Below are 7,437 nucleotides of genomic sequence, written 5' to 3'. Positions count from 1 at the left end.
GAATGGTGAACCTGCTATAGCCATTCCTGCAGTGTAGCAATCCATTCAGAAGTGGAAGGAGATGTGAGCATGTGAAGAAATGGTGAGATGCAGTGGTGTAGCGTGGGGGGTGCAGGAGGTGCCGGTCGCACCGGGCACAACATCTGGGGGTTAGGGTTAGGGGGCGCAAATCCATGGGTTAGGGGGCGCAAATTACTTGCCTTGCCCCGGGTGCTGACAACCCACGCTACGCCACTGGTGAGATGTGGATCAGGTTTTCCTTTCTAACGATAAGAGACTTTCTTGGAAGAGGCAGCCGTTGTCTCTTCCTCTTGATATTGAACACTGTAAATTTTGCACATATAGAAGAGCATAGTAAACATGTTCTGAACAAAAAATTACCACAAAGCAAGCAAAGCCCAGAAGTGAAAGCTGGGTTTTGATGAGTCCTAAGAAGTGGGGAAAGGTGTGTTTTCAAATCCATGTTGGGTGTTAGCTTGCCTGCTTGGTGAGAATGGAATACTGTCCTCTTCTGAAGCTTATAAACCAACAGAATTGATGGGAGAAAAGGAGGTGAAACAAGATCTTTGAGGAAGAGGTGAATGTTGTGCTGGTACCGAAGTTCGTATGATGAATCAAAAATATTGATCTATCCCTTTTATGGGAAATACAGATCCTACTGCTGCCAAAACACCCCTCAACACATATCTCAACACTGTCACAGTATGAATAGTCCTGTGACAAAGTGTACCAGGAATTAAGGTAGAGGGGGAAACCAGTAACAGTTGGGTTCCAGACCAACCCCACAGTCAGACAGGTTGCACTTGCCTGTAATGCAGATTGTTTAGGCTTCCTATGTATCTTGACTGGCAACCAGCTTGCAGATTGCCTGAGGCGCACAGGAAAGGGCACCGGAGTTGCAGTCCCTATGCACTTAACTGGGAGTGAACCCTATTGAATAGAGCGTGACTTCCTTCTGGAGAAACATGCATAGGATTCCACTGTAAAAGCTTATTTCTCTGGTGCTTTCTAATGGCATCTGGCAAGATAACAGGTGTAGTGACGTTAGGCCACAAAGCTGCTCTTAAACTTCCTCTTCACGACTTGCAGTTAGCCTTTCATGCTTTGGCTGACTCTTACCGTAGGCTCCTCATTCCAAGCAAGGAGAGCATAATACTTCCCACTCTAGGATTCCATACAGCTCTATGAAAAACTAGTTACACTTTCCAGGCATCAGCAATAAAATTGCCTCCAGTATCAATCCCTCTGACCTAGGGCAAGTCAGTCAAATGCAGCGTTGTGGATCTCTTCCATTTATAAGTACGTGTATTTAATGTATTTTTAATGCATCTCTTCGGACTCCCGTCCCCTTGATAAATTGCACTTTGACAGCTTTTTAGGGTTATGGAGCTAGGGCAGGCTCTAGGGTGGGATGTAAGCAATGCAGCAGCTTTTTCTTCCCGACTGTTGTATTAAATGGTGACCCATTTTGTAAAGGGGGGGGTTAAGGAAATACCATGAAGTAGAAAGCTTACAGGAAATCAAAAGGGGGCATTATAATTGGCTAATGAGGTTAGGAGGCTTGTTTCAGTGCCAAGTACCTATCTCTGAAGGAGTCCATATATCAGCCTTTGCCAACCTGATGCCCTCCTGATGTTTAGGACTACAACCTCTAGACTAGTTTCTGTCTAGTCTAGTCTTCTTTTGGTAGCCTTGGGTTAGACTACTGCAATGTGTTATATTTAGGGCTGCCTTTGAAGAGTTTGGAAACTGTAGCTGGCTGATCAGGGCAAGAGGGCCTGAGCGCATAACACCAATCCTGGCATAACTGCACTGGCTACCAATTAAATTCTGGGCTCAGTTCAAAGTGATAGCTTGAATCTACAAAGCCTTATGTGGCTCAGGACCCCAATACCTCAAGGAACGCCTCTCCCTATGTCAACCCTCTGTGCAAGGCACACCTGACGCCATTATCTGTTTTTAGGTGCCAGGCGAAAACATCTTATTTACCTAGGTTTTTGGTTCATAACTAGTGTAACTAGCTATTGGTGCTCATCCAGTTAAGTGAGGCGAGTAGGATTTGTTCCTTTTATCAATATCTTCTTGGATGAGCACTTTAGGCCTTCTTTTCTTGCTGCTTTTATATTTGGTTTTAGTATTTATAACGCAAGTCGCTTTGAGGCACAAAAAGTATGCTTTGAGGTAAAAAGTGGTAAACATATTGTCCATAACAACTGCCCTCAGCCCTGGCTGCTATAACTGTGCTGGTTGGGGCTGATGGGAGTTGTAGTCCAAAACTTCTGGAGGACACCAGGTTACTGACGGCTGCCATATCCTGTCGAGGGGCGTGGGATGTCTGAACTATGTTCTTCCTCGTTTGCACTGTTTGGTCTCTCGGTCTGAGTTAGTTGCTTGATTCTATGTTGTTTTCTTTGGAGCTAGAAAGGGGCAAAGTAGTTATGAACGGGTGGGAAAAGAGAAACTGACCTGAGGTGTTGCTTTTTTAAAAAAGTTTGAATTTCCGTGTGTGTATTTGCGTGTGCGCTCAGTGGTTTTCTTTTCCTTCTCCTTTTTGGCCTGAAATCCAATTTGGTGTTTTCTTGACGTGACGCCCAAGTTAAACCTTTGCACACGAAAGCTTCCTTTGCACAGAATGAGCTTCTCAGTTCTTTGTTTTTGTTATGTTTTTGTACAGACTAACTGAATGTACTGGGGGAGGGAGGGGCTGAGGGAACAAAATTCCAAACGAAATTTAAGAGATACAGACATATATCAAAGTTTTAATGCCTTTTTGTGTGTGAGTGAGTGTTTGATGCAAACAGAGATTGTAATACAAATGAGAGGGCCAGAGCGAGTTTTAATTGACTCAACGTGCAGCTTTATTTTTGTACTGACGATGGTTAAGAGACTGTACAGCATCTATTTATTTAGATGATTTATGTGGTAAATGTTGCAAACAAGATTATTAAAATAAAATAAATGAGAACTGACATTTAACTAACATCCTGTTTCTGTGTCTTCATTCAACCCTTATTGTCTGAAGTTGTTCTTTGCTAGGCCCTCTTTCTGGAAGCATCTGTGGTATATGTGTGGGTGTGTATATATAAAAATAGCCCATTCCACTCTTTTTACTATATTGAGAATAGCACACAGCCAGAGTGACTAGACCAGGGTTGAGAAACCTTTGACCTCTGGGTGGGTGCGCAGAAAACCACCAGCTTCTCTGGCTCTCTATCTAGCATTTGGAATTTCACTTTCTCTTTTATTTATTTTTATTCACTTTATAAAACTTGTTTATGCTGCTTTTATTATTAAAGAATCCTAAAGCGGGGTACAATACTGATAAAACACTATAAAACCACACAGTCTATCAGGAAACAGTAAAAAAAGGCCAGAGCGCATACCCAGTTAAATAGTAGCTTGCAAAGTGAAACAACACGGACTCAACCCCAAGTTGAATAAATTGTCTGGCCACCAAGGCTTATAAGACACTGTATCTCGGCTGGGAGAGTTCCACAATTGGGGTGCCTGTATTCAGAACACCCTCAGGTTGCTGCATATTGAATCTCCTGGCAACTGCAGCACCTTCAAGACTGTATACCCACTACGCCTTACTGCCCTGATCCAAGAGTGCTTTTGCATAGCTCTAAATGGGGCCTTGGAGCTGAGGCTCCAATACTTTGGCCACCTCATGAGAAGAGAAGACTCTCTGGAAAAGACCCTGATGTTGGGAAAGATTGAGGGCACAAGGAGAAGGGGACGACAGAGGATGAGATGGTTGGATAGTGTTCTCAAAGCTACCAGCATGAGTTTGACCAAACTGCAGGAGGCAGTGGAAGACAGGAGTGCCTGGCGTGCTCTGGTCCAGGGGGTCACGAAGAGTCGGACACGACTAAACAACAACAAGAAGAACAAATGGGGCCTTGAACTGTAGTGGTTGCTTCTTGCTTGCTTGAGTGGAGAGGTGAAAAATTGCTGGATTCTATAGTCTGCTGGAATATAGTCTGCTGACATGGAGTTGCGTTTGTTACTGCCTAGACTCCTTTGGGAGGAAGGGTGGGATATGAATTTAATAAATAAAATTTCTCTGCCCATTTTTTGCCTCTAGCTGTGCCCCTGGAAGGTTCCTTATGAGGGAATGTGGCCCTTTGGCTGAAAAAATATACCCAGCTATTCGGTTCAGTCCCAGCCCTAACCTGCTGTCATGGACTGGCTGGATGCAGAGGAATGGTGGGAGGTACCAGCTATGGAACCCACAAGAGAAGAAGGCTCAGAGCTCAGGGGATTGGTGGTGGGACAAGGATGAGTGGCCAGAGGGGGAAGACTGGGAGGAGGAGGTGTCAGAAGCTGAAGAGGAAACAGGGTTTAGTGAGCAGGAATAGGCCGTGGCAGAGAGCAGTCCAGAATCGGAGGCAGAAGTGGAAACTGGATAAGAAGGGGGCCAAGAGGCAGAGATCGGACAGGCTGGTGAGGAAGCTGAGCTGTCTTCACCCTCTTGCTGCAATAAGCTTCCCTGTCGACTGGTCTCTCAGGACACAAGGAGGTATGAAGAGGGAGATTTCTAAACTTACTTCACAAGCGGAGTTGTAGCCAGATCTCCGGGGACCAGTATCATAACTGAAAGAGATTTCAACAGCTGGCCGTATGCGGCGTTGATAAAGAATTACTGTAGCAAAGAGCACTGGAGTAAGAATCTCAGGCTTTCTGCAGCTGCCAGCTTGCAGCAGTTCAAGACATAAACCAACATTCTGGCTGTATTGTGGATATTTTGCAGAGTTGAGGGTGGGGCAGGAAAAACAGAAAGAAAGCTCTGCTCATGCACCCATCAGTGTCTGAGCCAGGGGAATAGGCAAAGGAAAGGAACGGGCTCTTGTTCCACAGACCATTGGTTTATTGAGCATTCATCGTAATTTATTTTCTGGTAAATGAGATGATGTTGGCTATTTGATGAGCGGTTCATTCTGATTGGTTGGCAGAGAGGTTAGATGCTGCTGCTGCACCAAAGCAAGTGTTATCTCATGCTTTCTGGTGCATTTCACCTTCCTGCAAAAAAAATCTGATCTTTTGGAGAAGTGGGTTTGTTGCATAAAAATTCCCTATCAACTACAGCTGGGCAACCTGAATTTGCCAGTATATGATTGAATCCCACCCCAAAATAGTGGGATTCTGGGAGTGCTGAGTTAATACAATAGATTTCTGACCTCCACACAAACAGGTTTATCTGTGTGCCTAAGCAGATTTCTGTGGTGGATCATTGTACCCATTTCCATGTGCTCTTGAACTAGACCAAGGCCACATCCACATCATATAGTTAAAGCACTCTTATTCATGGCTCCCTCTGCCCCAAGAATCTTGAAATCTGGTTTGTTAATGCTCTCAGTTCCCATAACAAGCTACTGTTTCCAGGATTCTTTGGGGGAGAGCAATGACTCCTAACTGGGATGCGGGTGGCGCTGTTGGGTTAAACCACAGAGCCTAGGACTTGCTGATCAGAAGGTCGGCGGTTCGAATCCCCGCAACGGGGTGAACTCTTGTTGCTCAGTCCTAGCTCCTGCCAACCTAGCAGTTCGAATGCACGTCAAAGTGCAAGTAGATAAATAGGTACTGCTCCGGTGGGAAGGTAAACAGCGTTTCCGTGCGCTGCTCTGGTTGGCCAGAAGCGGCTTAGTCATGCTGGCCACATGACCCAGAAGCTGTTATTCCCTCGGCCAATAAAGTGGGATGAGGACCGCAACCCCAGAGTCGGCCACAACTGGACCTAATGGTCAGGGGTCACTTTACACTTTACCTTTAATGACTCCTAAAGTGGAATAAGAGTGCTTTAAATGTGTGGGTGTGACCCAGACCCAGCCAGTATGGCCAATGGTGAGGAAAGATGGGAGCTGTAATCCAATAGGAGTTGAGGAGCCACAAATTTCTCACTCCTAATCACAATGGAGAAGACTTGGAAAAGGTCGGGAAACCTGATCCGTGCAAGCTTAGCTGGTCTACAAGCCAGAGGCCCTTGAAATAAATTCTTTGCAACCAACCAAGGTTTTTCTTTACTGAATACAGCTCTTCAACAAACTGCTTTTGGAATTTGAGGGTGAAGAGGTGGGGCTGAAATGTGCCTGGGACACAAAGCTGGGATCTGTTCTTCAAGGGTAATGTCCACAGTCCTGCAGAATACAACAGCAAGTCTTCAAATGATGAGAGTTGCTATCTAGATAGTTGCATAGGTTTCCATAGCTGTTGGACAGGATGGGAGGACTTGATGAAAAGTGACTTGATGAAGGTTAAGTGTTTCGAATCTACACTTCAAGCTAACTGTCTGGAGGCTACTTGCACTGAGCCAATAAGAGAGAGAGGAAGCTTTCAGTCAAAATGTCCACCATTTGGCGGACACAACAGTACAGTACTAAACAAGTGAATTAGTTTTTTATATAAAAAAACACCTAATACAATCTCTCTCTCTCTCTTTCTTGCTGGCACATATGTCTAAAGGAAAATACCACACAGTAAGTATTCTAACTTGAAAGGGGTGATCAATAACCTATCCATCTGTCTGTGAAATTACTTTAGTGCTACAAAAGTGACTTAATAGGCTGTTCTTAGGTCTACCGCATGGTTAAGCACTGGTTTGAATCTGACACATTAAACCCTGGCACTGTTATTTTGAATGAAGTGATAGTATAGAAGAAATATGCTGTCTTAAAAGTGTAAGAAGAGGCATTGCCATAATGTAATGAGTTGAATAGCATGCCAAACAGTGCTGCAGAAGTTATGAGGCAGCTGGGTAAGCATTACTGCGGCTAAGATAATGATAATTGAGTTAAGAGCCACTGCCAAGGCTTGAGGCTAGAGCAGGAATGCAGAACCTGCAGCTCTTCAGATGTTGCTGGAATATAACTCCCCAAATCTCTGACCCTTGACCATGGGAGTCAGGAATCCAACAACATCTGAAGGGTCACATGCTCCTCATTCCCTATTCCCACATCCATATTGCTAGGACCTAGATTGAAGTATCTACAGTATTTGTCAACCTTTGGTCCCTAGATGTTATTGGACTACAACTCCCATCATCCCCAGACAATGGTCAGAGATGATGGGATTTGTAGTCCAACAACATCTGGAGCTCCTTGACCAGGTGTGGGGAACCTTTGGCTCTCCAAATGTTGATGAACCTCAACTCCCAACATCCTTGGCCATTGGCCATGCTTCCTGAGGGTGATGAGAGTTGTAGCTCAGCAACATCGGGGGGGGGCAAATTTTCCCCACAACTGCCCTAGACTGACAAGGCTATGTAGTACAAATAATACAGAGAGGCATGCATGCTTCTGCAAGCTTGGAGCAAGGGTTCCTGCAGGGAGGGATTAGTAGAGCATATACTTGCAGAAGTCCCAGGTTCAATCCCAGTTAAAGAGATCTTGGTTAGTCCTACTCTGTATGGGATGCTGGCAAGCTGCTGCTTGCATAGAC

The sequence above is a fragment of the Podarcis bocagei genome (assembly GCF_964188305.1).
Source record: "Podarcis bocagei genome assembly, chromosome: 10".
Classification (NCBI taxonomy): Eukaryota; Metazoa; Chordata; class Lepidosauria; order Squamata; family Lacertidae; genus Podarcis; species Podarcis bocagei.
Note: the sequence above shows the minus strand (reverse complement) of the source record.